The sequence below is a fragment of the Chelonoidis abingdonii genome, chromosome 1, assembly GCF_003597395.2.
Source record: "Chelonoidis abingdonii isolate Lonesome George chromosome 1, CheloAbing_2.0, whole genome shotgun sequence".
In the NCBI taxonomy this organism is placed as follows: domain Eukaryota; kingdom Metazoa; phylum Chordata; order Testudines; family Testudinidae; genus Chelonoidis; species Chelonoidis abingdonii.
Genome location: NC_133769.1, coordinates 366,615,899 through 366,629,919, shown reverse-complemented (window position 1 = coordinate 366,629,919; position 14,021 = coordinate 366,615,899). Strand labels below are relative to the sequence as shown.

The 14,021-nt window shown below is 49.7% G+C and overlaps 1 protein-coding gene across 1 annotated transcript in view; it reads left to right on the top strand.

The window, feature by feature from the left end:
• The window catches only part of PDE2A (phosphodiesterase 2A), a 380,823-nt gene that overhangs the window by 34,859 nt on the left and 331,943 nt on the right, over window positions 1–14,021 (top strand). The window lies entirely within an intron of this gene.

Sequence of the window (14,021 nt, the reverse complement as noted above, 5' to 3'; positions counted from 1 at the left end):
ATTTGCAGGGTGCAAGGAGACCCCATTAGAGTCAGAAGCCTGCAGAAGGAGTTGAAGAAGCAGAAGAAAGCTCTTCAGGCAGGGCAGCCTGGGAGACTGGCTGGACTGAAAACTCTGATTTTTGGATTAATTGAAAGAGAGCCACTGAACTGCTGAGTCCTATGGGCTGTAGTACATATCAAAGGATTAAATAAGTGGGAGTCTTTGTGGGTATTGTTTGACTCTCCTTTGAACTGTGAGTTCCTAAAGGGCCCTGAAGAGGGGGAAACTGAGGCAGGGCACTGCAGTGTGACCTCTGGCCAGGTGGATGTGCTTGGGAGGTGGGCTGCAGGATATTACAGGCCTGAATCTTGGTTGGTCCTTAGGCACTACAGCACAAAGCATGGCTAATAGTATCTACCTTACAGCCTTATGCTGTGCCCTTCACCATAGCATCTGGGGTTCTTCTGTCAGCTTGATTAGACAAGGCAAAGTCCCTAGCAGACTTTATGACATCCCTGGCTCTCTTCTCTGCTTCCTGCCTGTGCAAATCTGAGTAAAATGCTATACCTGGTGTGAGTGGGGAATCTGGCTTTGGTCCCATTGGAAAGATGGCTGGTGGTTAAGGCCCTGGAGGGTGGGGCTCAGTTTCTGGCTATGGTCAGGCTTGCTGAATAACCCTGGGACAAGCGATGTGCTCTCTGTTCCCTATTTGGTTAAAAGTGAGAAGGGGAACAGTCTTTCCCTCCCTGACTCTAGAGGGGCTGTCTCTAGTATGTTTCTGTACAGGGACAAGCACAGTGGAACACTGATCTCAGCTGGGGCCTACAGCCCGTGCTCCTGGAGTCAGAAGATTTAAGGAAAGCTAAGAGTTTCATGTAAAAAAACTAAACATCAAATATTGTGAGACTCTTCCAGTGCTGGATTTCCCTGCCCTGTCAGACACCAAAGCTGAGTTCTTCTTCAGGGTTTTCTAGGAGTCATTTATAAGTTTCTTAATGTTAAAAAGTCACATTCCTCAGACATCAATTTCCTTCTTTTCCAAAGGGGAGGATCAGCCAATGGGAAAAATCTCTGGCTTTTCTATTTCCTGTAACCCTTTAGGTGCTGGGACAAGATCTTCAAAAACAAGGAAAAGAAATAGCTATCCCTATGCTTGCATAGTCAGCCCCACTTGGGCTGACAGCAGGCTTTAAACCAGCTGCCTTTCATACTAAAAGCATGACCTCAACTGCTGGAGCAAGAGAAGTAGCTTCCTTAAACAGCAGCTGTAGTAGGCTCTTGTCCACCTCTGTGGAGCAGCTACTAGACAGGAGCAAAAACCACACTGTGCTCAGATTAGTTACAGTTGGCCCTCTAAGCTGTACCCTTCTGTATCATTCAGATAGCTCTGTAGGATCATTGGTCCTAGTCCTGCAGCCCTTCCTCCTGTCACTAAAGCAGCTCCATCAAAGTCAGTGTTACTCTGGTGAGACAGCATTACTCAGAGGAGTAAGGGCTACAGGATGGGTTCCCTTGTTTTGCTCACGATAACTGGTAGGAGAGGAATGTGTACAGCATTGACTTCATGATTCCCATAAGTCACTAGAGCATGTACATGTATGGGCCACTAAGTGCTGTAATTACAGCTAAGCTTTAATTAACATAATTGCATTTCTACACAAATAAAACATTCAGCATAGTAATTCCTAGCCTGCACATTCAAACTGGCAGGTTTTCCTCCACAGAGCGCCTGTGAATGAAATTGACGTGCTGGTGAGTGGCTCTGTGCCCCCACTGTCCTCTAGTGGATTGAATTGGAGCTGCAGGTCATAAGCCCTATACTGCTAAAAGCTACCCCACTTTAGCACAAGTGTGTGTGTGTGGGGGGGGGGACTTGGGCTTCCTGTCTGTGGTCCTTATCTGGCTGCAATCGCCATAGTATCTGTGTATCTCGCAAGCTTTAATTTGTTCATGTTCACAACACCTCAGCGAGGAAGAGAAATACTACCAACCTTTATATTATAGATGAGGGGAAACTGAGGCACAAACATACTTGCCCAAGACCACTTAGGAAATTTATAATAGAGCTGAGAATTAAATGTGGCTACCTTTTAATCCCAACTAGAGCCTTAACCACTGGACCACCATTCTGGTGGGGCTATGGTACCTGGGTTCCAGACCCACTGCTTCCAGGGAGTTCCACGTTACCATGGCATGCTGGGTAGAAAGAACAAGGGAGCTGGTAGTGAGCACAGGCATGCCCGCATCATTCCCCAGGAACTGAGACTCAAGTAATCGGTTTCCTCCTATTCCCTTGGATTCTGGCTCTTCTGAAAGGGGCAAAGCCTCTCATCCCAGGGCAGCTGCTCTGAAATGATCCTGGGCCCCTTAGGCAATGAAAATAACTCACTGCCTGCTTTACCAGCCAGGACTCCTGCTCCTATCCTGTAGCTGCTGGGCTGCCTCCTGGCACTTCAAGGCCAGGACACCTGGTTTAACACAGCTGACTTGGGGAAAAGCGCTATGAGATTTCGAATGACGAGAGGCTGTTAACATCTTGCTCTTTAACACCGTTCCCCCAGCAGCAGCCGCACAGGGACCCAGAGCTGACTCAGAGGGAAGAGTGACTGAAACGTCGCCAGCACGCCTTGCAGCAGGGCTGCTCTGAAATTTGCCCACAAAAGCACCCTTGCGTTATCTGCAGCACGGGTAAAATCAAGGAAACCATGACCATTATCGTTGCGTTGCCAGTACTGCATAAGGATGCATTGACGAGGCCAGCTTCATCTTGGGTGTAACTCCTGTGCCTCCCCCTCCATAAGGGTGAAATAAACTCAGGGCGTTTTGGCAAAGGAGCCACAGGTCAGGAGCGACCATGGATTGAATTCTCACTCTCGCCCGGGGCTACTCAGCAGGGAGCAGCTGCAAACCTGGTCTCATCTAGTCTGGAGACAGGTGTCTGTGCTGGGCCCTGTGTTTATTGCTTCACTTACCGCAGAGAATTCTTTCCTGGGTGTCTGGCTGGTGAGTCTTGCCCACATGTTCAGGGTTTAGCTGGTCGCCATATTTGGGGTCGGGAAGGAATTTTCCTTCAGGGCAGATTGGCAGAGGCACTGGGGGGGGTTCACCTTCCTCTATAGCATGGGGCACGGGTCACTTGCTGGAGGATTCTCTGCAGCTTGAGGTCTTCAGATCACAATTTGAGGACTTCAATAGCTCAGACATAGGTTAGGGGTTTGTTACAGGAGTGGGTGGTGAGATTCTGTGGCCTGCATTGTGCAGGAGGTCGGACTAGATGATCATAATGGTCCCTTCTGACCTTAAAGTCTATGAGTCTTGTACATCGATGAAGTATCACACCACAGCGGCTTGGCTGGGGGGGGCGCTGGGTGCGCCTGTATATTTCACAGGTTCTCGCCGTACTAATGACACGGCACAGGAGCTGGCGCGGGGGGCTGGACTATCACCCTGCTGCTGTACAGCACTCCTGTGAGTGACACGCTGCTGCGAAAAGTGTCTGCGAGAGCAATGCCGGCTCCCGAGAATGACGGGGCAAGCGCAGGGTGAAACATGAAATCGCTACGCTGGGAAGACAGGTTCAGCTTCAGCGGTCTCGGGCTTGTCACCTGAACACGGCGCTCTTATCAAACGCGGGGCTGGCTGCAGCCGGGGAGAGGAAATTGTCGCGGGACTGGTTTATTTCAGCTGGGAAATGTCAGGCTGTGCCTCTGCCCTTGTTCAGGGGCTGGCAGGGCACGCTCTGAGCACACTGCCCCCGCCGTGTGCCTCAGCGCTGACCAGCAGGGGCTGGAGGGGAGTTAAAATCGACTCTAATAAGAAGACTCCCTGGTTCCCAAAGCTGTCCTGGTGGTTGGGGGAGGCTCACTGGGAGGCAGTGGAGCAGATTGCTCACCAAAAGCTGCCCCAGCTGTCGGGGGATGGTGTTGAGGGACTATGCCTTTAAGGGCTGAGCTCCCCAGCCAGAGAATCTGGATGCTGTGAAGACACAGCGAGCTGGAACCAAACACCGACTGGAACAGCTCTTGCAGGCTGCAGAAGCACTGAGGGCACGTCCACACTGCAATAGAAGACCCACGGTGCAGCTGCAGCTGGGCTGGGTAGGGTTAACAATTGCAGCGAAGACATTCAGGCTCGGGCTGGAGTCCGGGCTCCGAAACCCTCGAGGCAGGTGCCCGAGCTGCAACATCTACACTGGGGTCTTACAGCCCAAGCCCTGTGAGCCCCAAGCTCTGAGACTCGGGTCTGTGCGGCTTTCTACAGTCGTTCCCGGAGTGATCCCTGACCACCACAGGGGTAGGCTGGAGCAGCTTCGGTGCAGCAGCTATTTACTCCAACCAGTCCCTCCTGGTGAGTGGGAGAGGGGGCGGGGGTGCAGCCCCCTCATGTTGGCATGGCAACTCCGGGCCTAGCTGCTGCTGCTGCCAGCCAGGGGTGGGGTGGCCTAGTGGAGGGGCCCCTGAAAATTCAGCACCTTGAACAGCTGCCTCGGTGCCCTGCACTTAACAGCCGCCCCTACTCTGGGCCGAGAGTGCCAACCAGTTAGCTGTGGGCACTTCGTGAGCTGGGGACCCCTTTGCCCACCAGTGCTCCTATCATCACCCAGGAAGTAAGTGGTGGGCAACTGCCTAGGGCCCCTACCACCACAAGCGGGCACGGCTCAAGCACTCGAGTCGGATGCTAAAGACTAGTCAGAGCAAAGAGCCTTTAAAATGCAGCATTAAGTCTCCCCCCCGCCCCTTTGAATGAGTGCGTTTTGATTTACTCTGAGTATCAGATCTTGGCACAGGATTTCTCTCCTCCAGAGCAGTGGTGTCTCCACTTATTGTGTTCTCCAGGATGAAAAATCCCAGTCACCTTCCAAGATAACAGAGGCCCTGCTGCTCTGATGGCTGGGCTGTCTATTATTCCCTGTTATCTAATATTCTCCTAAAAGGGTTTCCTGGGATGCATGCATAGGATAGGGGAGAAAATCAATGTGCTTTGTGCTGCCTCTTGCTCTCTTCTTTTCGGCTGTGTCAGACATAAGGGGAGAGTGTCTGTTATCAGAGTGATCGGTCTGTAGGGACGCTCATGCTCTCCCCAACCAAAGGCCAGACACACCTTTGCCAGGCCCCGAGGAGCACATTGGATTGTTATAGCCGATTGCTACCGCCCTCCCCTTCCATATGTCACCCCAACAAGTCCCAGCATGCACTGCTTCATGTTGCCCAGGAAGGGTGCATCGTAGAACTCCAGCTGGCCACATCTGGGAAGCCCCATGGCTACTTACAGGAGAGTTGGGCTCTGCCTTGCCTGGGAGTAGCAGTTACCCCCTAGCTGATCCCAATCTGGTGGCTTCATTCCCATGTGTGACCCCAGCTGGGAAAGGGTCAGGGAGGACTACACAGAGAGGAGATCCCCATCAGGAAGAGGAGACCCCAGAGAGCAAACCAGGGGGTCCCTCTCGCTGGGGAAGGCAGGCTGGGGAGGGCCACAGGGATGGACTTAGTCCCTGGCGTGGGCCCTGAGAAGCAGCTCTGTGGATTGGTGTTCCAGAGGAGGGCCTGAGGAGAGGCTACATGAACCATAGGCTACTGGGAAGCAGCCCAAGGGGCTGGGAGGTGGGAAGCAGCTCATTTGAAGGAGCATACCCGGCTGCTGAACCCAGAGTCCCTGGGCCAGAACCCAGAGCGGGCGGGGGGGCTGCTACCAGCTCCAAGGGAGGGGTGTAAAAGTCCCAGCACAAGTACAGCTGAGTCCAAGGTGGGGCTGAGGATTCAGCCCCGAGGATGGGTTGAGGAGGAGCCCAAGAGGGGGTGGAAAGATCTTGATTTCTAGGTGGTGTTGGTCACAGCGGAAAGGGGTCCGGACTAGATGAGATTTAGCTGGCAGGCTAGGCTGTAGACCAGGGCTTCTCAGCTAGGTTTGAATCATGCCCCATCTTAGCGCTAGGAGCCTCTCTCTGCCCTGTACAAGAGCACCAATCACAACACCCACACCCTCTATGCATCAGGTAGCAACACCATTCACTCATGGGATTGCAACACCACTCACTCAAATTTGGCCCAGACTCCCCTCCATCACGGTGTATGGAGCCAATTTGTGTGGTGTTGAGAGCCTGTGCAAAACGTCATCATGCCACCCACTCAAATATGGCCCAGTTTGTCGTAGCATATTCACCCTCGGCCATAGACAGCGTGGTCAACAGGGGGCATCAGAGGCGAAGTTCCCTGCAGTTCCATGCTCTGACACCAGGGAGTGCTATGATGGTGAGGTGCAGGTGCTTACATTCATACCGCTCTCAGAAAAGAGGGGTGAATGAAATCTGAAAAACCTTCCCCAAGGTGTCCTGGAGAGTTCGCTAACTCCGGTTGGCTTAATTAAGGCCTCTGAGAAGGTTCTGTCCATCGTTGTTGCTACCAGGTAGTACTCACGGGGTAGGCATCTTCCAGAAGATACTTGTGAGAGGAAGGATGGGGAACCACCATTCAGTTCCTGTTCTGCCATGTGACCGGGGGTAAATCACTTTGTCTGTCTGTGCTTCCGTTGCTCGGCCATCCTATAGGGGCGACAGCACTACCTTGCCTCGCAGAGGCATTGTGAAGATCAAACAGAGGCTGTCTGCCAGCCTCAGTTTACTCCTGGCGAGTTCATCCCTCTTTGTTCTTGTGCCAACATTGGTCCTTCCTAGGGTGACCAGATGTCCCAATTTTATAGGGACAATCCTGATTTTTGTATCTTCTTCTTATATAGGCTCCCATACCCCCCACTCCCGTTCTGATTTTTCACACTTGCTGTCTGGTCACCCTAGTCCTTGTGAATAGCTCTTCTCCCTCCCTGGTCTTCACCCCTTGATGTATTTCTAGAACAGTGAGACGGTTTGTAACTGTTAGAGGAGGGAGGTTTTGGAACAGCCTTCCAGTAGAGTAGTAAGGGCACACAACCTAACCAGCTTTAAGATAGAGCTTGATACATTTCTGATGGGCCTGCCTGGGCTTCCAGGGGACTGAACTCATGGCCCATGGGGCGCCTTTGTCCTTAGATGAACATTTGCATGAAAAGTTTGTTTCCTTTCAAACTTGCAGAAGGAACAAATTCTTTCATTTCAAATCCTATTTTTTAACATCATCATCATCATTATTATTATTATATGGAGATATGCTCATCTCACAGAACTGGAAGGGACCTTGAAAGGTCATCGAGTCCAGTCCCCTGCCTCCACAGCAGGACCAAGTACCGTTCCTATTATTCCTTTCTTTTGCTTTGCCTCTCTTTATCCCCCTTTTATGTGAAGAAAGTGTGGGAAATCCACACACCCCACCCACAAAAAAATCAAGCTGAACATTTGGTTTTAGATTTGAATGGAAGCAAAATGAAAATTTTAGATTAAAAATGAAACACGAGTTTCATTCCATCAAAAAACTGCCTGGGGAAAAAAAATCTGACTTTGATTAGAAACTTTTCCTGGGAACTGCTGAGCAGTTTTCAAGCAGCCTTTGATTTAACACTCCCAAGGAAGAGGTGGACATAGGCTATGATGCTGCAATTACTCAGTTTAGGACAATGTATGTCTCAGTGGTTCAAATATCACTTTTAATATTTTTTGTAATTTGAGGTGGGAACGTGGTTGGGTTTTTTTGCGGCAAGCTCTGCAGGAGTGGGACTTAGGGATCTGAATGAGGTGAACCGATGCACAAACCCTTGAACAGGGCTAGTTTGTATAGTATTGATATCTCACGTCACCTGTTACCCCAAAGGAGAGGGTTCTGTTCGCTGCCACTGCTGCTCAAATGCAGCCACCTCAGGGGTGGAGCACAGCCAGCTGTTTAACAGTGCATGGGAACACAATACAGCAGTTTAAGACAGGAAGTGAAGAATGTCGCCTTCTGAAATAACTAGGGTATTTGTGGCCAGGTGGGCATCTAGCCAGGAAGCTGGGAGGGTGTCACAGGCAATGAGCCAGGTGATGGTGTTGAATATTGGCCTTTGGAAGGCATTGCAGAGTATTCGTCATGGGCCTATTGAGTGAAATTAGTATTGCAGGATTGCATAAAAGCTCCGGTCAGGATCAGGGCACCATTGTGCTAGGATAGCATTAAAAGCTCCAGTCAGGATCAGGGCACCATTGTGCTAGGTACAGTCCATATAAAGAAGTCCCTGCCCAATCTCACTAGAAGACAAGAGACAACAGGCAGCTGTAACATACAAGGAGGGCACCAGGGAAGAGTGAGGTGATGGAGATTAGCATAATAAGCTGTAGTCACAGCATCCCAGCCACCTAACTACTGTTAACTTTTTTCTGTAGTTGAAAGAGGACAATGCGGTGGTTTTGCGGATGTTTATAGGAGAACTTGACTCCCGAGTAACGAACAGTGGCATGGCTGAAAAGGCAGAGGTGGAGTCGACATTTCAATAACTTCTGAGAGATGATTGTCAGGCTGGGGATAAAATGAAGGCAAGTGTTGGAGGCAGTAGAAAGGAAACCTAGATCCTAATTTAATTTTTGTAGTGTGACATACCAGCTCTGACCAATGGCCCATCACAGATGTGGTTTCCTGCCTCCGGCATGGCTAATACCAGATACTTCAGAGGAAGTAGGTCCTGTCCCATGGCTCCAATGCACCCAGGTAATTTATACAATGCTGTTGGTATGGAAGCATCACCAGAGGGTGCGGTCATGAATAGCCTTGCGAGTTCTTAGTGTATGAGCAAGTTTTTAGTATTAGAAGAAAATGTTATGTTGGTTGGCTTCTGAGGCCGGTTCTTTGGGGGAACTGTGGCATGCAGCAAGGGGATTTGGATTCTGATTCAATCTCTCTAATTTCTCTGCTAATTAGTTCTTTGGACAGAGTTGATCTCTGGGACCTGAGCATTGCTGAAAGCGGGGGTTGCCTGTGTGCCATTAGACACCTTGTTTCAGGATAGATGTGGAGAGTACACAGTAAACTGATTGCACTAAGAATACACTCACAATCTGTGCTGGATTCCTCCCACAATGGGAAACCAACCCACAGGGCTGTGACATCTGCTGTTACTTGGCAGAGGGACAACGCTATATACACAAGAGGACAAATTCCTCCCTGGCCTCAGCAGCAATCAGCAAAGCCACTCCTGAAGCATGCGATCTGGCCAGCCCTTACCTTAGCATAAGTAACTTCAAGCCAGATTATCCTGTCTTGAGTCATCAGCAGAGCCAGGAATAAAAACCCAGCATCCCTTGCTGTAGCCATGAGATCAGACAGAGCTGTTAGCACAGAGCCCTAGTTCTGAAAAACATTAACTTAGTCAAATAAAAGTTGGGGAAATGTGTAATTATGATTTTAATTTAGAATTTCCTAAATGTCCTTTTTATTTTCATAGTTCTTTTTTTTGCTAGTGCTGAATATTGAAGCAATTATATAACTAGCAATAAATTGCTTAAAAGGAATGACTCATTAGAGCAAGCACAGAGAAGTCACGGTGTATTTTTGGATCTCTCGCACACACACTATACCCTAGCTCGTGTTAACCCTTCAGTGGGAACAGGAGGCATAGATTAATCACAGCCTAGGCCAGCTCCATTTCCCATGCTAGCGTGCAGATTTTCACCCCATACCCCAGTAGTCACCTGTGCCCCTCTTTCTCCCATCCCCCCAATAGCGCAGGACAGAGCTGGGGAGATGGTGGGGGAGCACTGGGTCTGTAAAGGACACGGTTTGCATTGCAAGAAGCATGTCACCAAAGTTTGGTACCTGGGGTCTTGCTTCTCAGGGCTTGTCGATACTACCGCGCAGGGTCGATTTAAGATACGTAACTTCAGCTACGTGAATAGCATAGCTGAAGTTGACATACTTAGATCTACTTACTGCAATGTCCTCACTGCGGTAAGTTGACAGCTAGCACTCTCCCGTCGACTCCGCCTGTGCTTCTCGGAGTCCACGGGAGAGCGCTCAGAGGTCGATTTATTGAATCTATACTAGATACGATAAATCGACCCCCGCTGGATTGATCTGCCCGCCCATCCAGTGGGTAGCGTAGACAAGTCCTCAGTTTAGCTCAGTGGTTCCCAAACTGGGGTTTGTGAACCCCTGGGGGTTCGTGAAATGTTTGTTACAGGAGGTTCTTGAGAAAAAATTCCCTAATGGCGGCCAGAGCTGTCCCTAGGGTCCCCGGGCAGCATGAACCCAGCAGCTCGGAGCCCCTAGACTCCCAAGTGCTTAGCAGAACAAAGCAAGCAGATCTATCACACTGAGGAGATTTAAACTTCAAGACTCCTTATAAGAAATGGAAAGGGAGAAGGATATTTGTTGCTGTTATTAAAATTAAATAGGCAGCTAGTGTGTTTTAAAAGTATTATGAAGAACAAGTTTAAGCTTTGTTGTAACGTGTGTTGTTTGCCTGGACTGCTCAAGACCTGAACGCTTGTGTAGGAGAAACTCTTTGAGTTGGCTTCTTAAATACCTTCCTGCTGTTTCACATCTGATACTCCTTGATGAAACAAGGATCCTTGTCTTACAACAGGCTTATTCAAAGTGACACAAGCTACAAAAGTGAGATCTTGGAAGAGTGTTGCCGTTTTCATAAAGTAATAAAAATATTGTCATGATAAATAATTAATAATAAATAGTGTGTAATAAGCATGTCATAAAAACAAATTTTATATTTCCAAGATCACTGCTTTTATAATTTATACTCAGGTAAAGGAGAAAATCCCTGGAAATATTCATTTTTAGGAGGAGGTTTGCGAGACTTGACATTTTAGTGACAGGGGTTCACAAGTTGTTAAAGTTTGGGAACCACTGGTTTAGCTGCATGGCAGGAGTAAGCAGCGTTGACAGGGGAGCCGCAGCAGTTGTCTCGCCACCATGAGGATAGCCAGGTAAGTCTAACTAAGATACTTCAACTTCAGTTATGTGAATAGCGTAGCTGAAGTTGCGTATCTTAGTTCAACACACACCCCTCAGTGTAGACCAGCCTTTAGAGACTAACAAATTTATTTGGGCATAAACTTTCATGGGCTAAAACCCACTGCATCGGATGCATGCAGTATATCTTCCTACTGTATTTTTCCACTGCATGCATCCGATGAAGTGGATTTTAACCCACGAAAGCTTATGCCCAAAGAAATTAGTTAGTCTCTAAGGTGCCACAAATTCTCCTTGTTCTTTTTGCTGGTACAGACTAACACGGCTGCTACTCTGAAACCAGTGGAGCTATGCTGATCCACACCAGTGGAGGGCCAGTTTTTATTGGTTCAGAGCACACTACCCTAGAACTGATCCTCAGGAGGGAAATCTTTGCTTAGTGAGTGACTTTCCTTTGTGCCAGGCTTGACTCACTCTACCAGCTTAGACTTCCCTAGGAAAACATTCTGCAGCCTAATAGCCCGAGCGCTTCTGAAACTGCCTAGATACTTGGCTTCAATTATTCTTTGTTCACTGTCACTCTAAGCCATTTGGACTAACTAAACATGATCCTGTCCTAGAACTCCTCTGAACAGGAGCTCATGTGGGGTTTTTTCTTGGCCAAAAGTGCCTGGTGAATTCATTTAGAAATATAAAGGATGAACAAATTAAGTGAAGGTGCATGTGTATGGGAGAACGTGATCCAGTTTTAATCCAGGTTAAATTAGCCAGCGAATGCATGGGGGGAGAATGGGGAAGAATTATGGGAAGGAATTAAAGCCAGCTACTGATGTGGCCTGGAACCAGCATGCAGATACCTCGCTAGCTCACTTGCTGCTGCAGGAGATGGAAGGACAAGAAGCTAAGAAAGAAAATGTTTGAACTAGACATTTGTCCTAAGGGGGAAATGTGGTGGGGACAACAATGGTGCAGGTGTTAAAGAACCATAGAGATCAGGGGAGAGTTGTCTTGTGACCTGTCCAAGATGAGAGTTGTTTGCAGAACCTGCATCCAGGCATTCAAACAGCAAGATCAGATTAGTTAGCAGGAGGATCCAAGGAGGATGTGGAGGTCCTAGCTCTGATCAGGGCCCCACTGCGGTGCTGCACAGACACAGAGTGAGAGAGAGGAAGGAAATCACGATCAGAATTTATTATCTGTAAAGCTGTGAACGGGCTCGGGGCTGGGGACTTTCCCAGATCCCGTTGCTCAGGGTTTGTCAGGAACCCGGCGGCGAAGAGAGCCCATATTCAAGGAGGGGGGGACTGGGTGCAAGGTGTAGGCTTCCTCGCGATGGAAGTGGCTACCATTGGCACTTCACTGAGCACTTTCCAACCCTGGGGGCATGTTCCCCTGGGGCAATGGACTCAATGAATGTGCACACCAGCACACTGGGTGTGGGACAAGAGTCCCCACGTGGGGAGCAGGGGCAGAAGCACTGGTGTGCACGAACACATTAAGCATCATTATTCCCACGCTGTAGGCAGAGATCCTAATTCGCACGCAGGCACAGCAAGCTAGAGGCAGGGCCAGCGGATGTAGAAACCTCCTTGTGCCAATGCACCAGAGCACTCTGCTTCCCGTGGGCTGATTTAAATCTCATTTCCTTTGCTCATTCTCCTATTACTGGAGTTGCCAAACAACCCTTGATTGCTTCCTTCTAAGTGGGTGGCTTTAATCTAGGGGCAGCAGGGGTCAATTGGCAGCGGGCACTCCGGTCCTCGGTGCGGGATGCAATAGAAAGACCTAGGTCGTAAGCGAGATGCCCCTTTTATCCTGGCTTTCCTTGCTGCGTTCTTTGATTGTATGTGGATGGCTAAAGATTACAGACTCGCCTTTGGTTAATGATCTAGATGTGATTATTGCTGCCATGGATGGTGACTCATGTGCATGGAGATGAGACCCGGGCTCAGCTGCTGCTCACGGCTCGTTAGCAAGTTCAGAAATGCCAAGGAAAAGTGGTTGAGTCTAATAATCACAGGTAGCACTTGTACATCAGTAGACCGCAAAGCACTTTAAAAAGGAGGCAAGTGTCCTTATGTCCATTTTACTGAGGAGGAATGTGAGGCACAGAACAGGGCAGTAACTTGCCCAGGGTCACCCAGCGGCAGAGGTGGGACTGGAAGCCAGGTTTCTGGAGTGCCAGGCCAGTGCTTGATCCACCACATCACACCACCTCCCTTGTGATGACTTGCCCAACTGCAATCAAGCAGCCTGTGTTACCCTCCATCAGTGCTGGGAAGCGGGGTGGATGTCACTAGTCTGTGGGAGGTACGCTCAGCCTGTATTTGGCTGCTTTTCCTGATCAAGCCAAATGCTCCGATTAGAAGCTCTCTGCGGCAGGGGCCGAGGCTGTACAGCACTGCGCACAATGCAGCTCTGATCCGGAGGGTGGCAGAAGTAGCCATGCCGGAGCACTTTGCATCTGAAGTTCTCAACATGCTCGGCAATGGAGGGTGAGCATCGTGGGGCTCATTTTACAGAGCAAGGCAGTGATCTGCCAGCATCACACAGACCTGGGAATAGAATTGAGGAGCCTGGTATCCTGTCCCCGGGCTGCCCGGCCTCCTGGAAACCATTCACAGTAGATGTAAGAACATAAGAACAGCCAGACTGGGTCAGATCAAAGGTCTAGCCAGCCCAGTGTCCTGTCTTCCAGCAGTGGCCAATGCCAGGTGCCGCAGGCCAATGTCAGGTCACGCTCAGCAGAGAGGCCCAGAATGACCTGGCCTGGTTGGGTTGAGTTCTCTCTTTCCCTTAGGGGCAGGACAGCATGGGGGAAGTTTGCACTGCTCCAGGCCATGCTTTGGCAGTTCTGGGGGCCAGTGGAGAGCTCAGAGACCAGCTGGTCTAAATCAGCATAGATCCATGGACGTCAGTGTAGCTTGGGCAGCTGGCCCTTGGACGGCAGGGCTGTCAATCTTGAGTGAAAAGGAGGGTGAAGTTATAAGGAGTGGAATTCCGCTTGTTCTGTTCCCCTGGATGCTCCACCTTCATGGCCTGAACTAAGTGGTAATGTGGGCTAGTGGCTAGAGCTGGGAATTCCCTACCCTGCTCCCGGACTGCTGGGTCCCCTTGAGCAAGTCCCTTAGGACTAGGTCCTCAAAAGCATTTAAGTGCTTAAATATCTTTGAGGATCTGGCCATAAACTGCTCTGTGCCTCAGTTTCGCCATCTG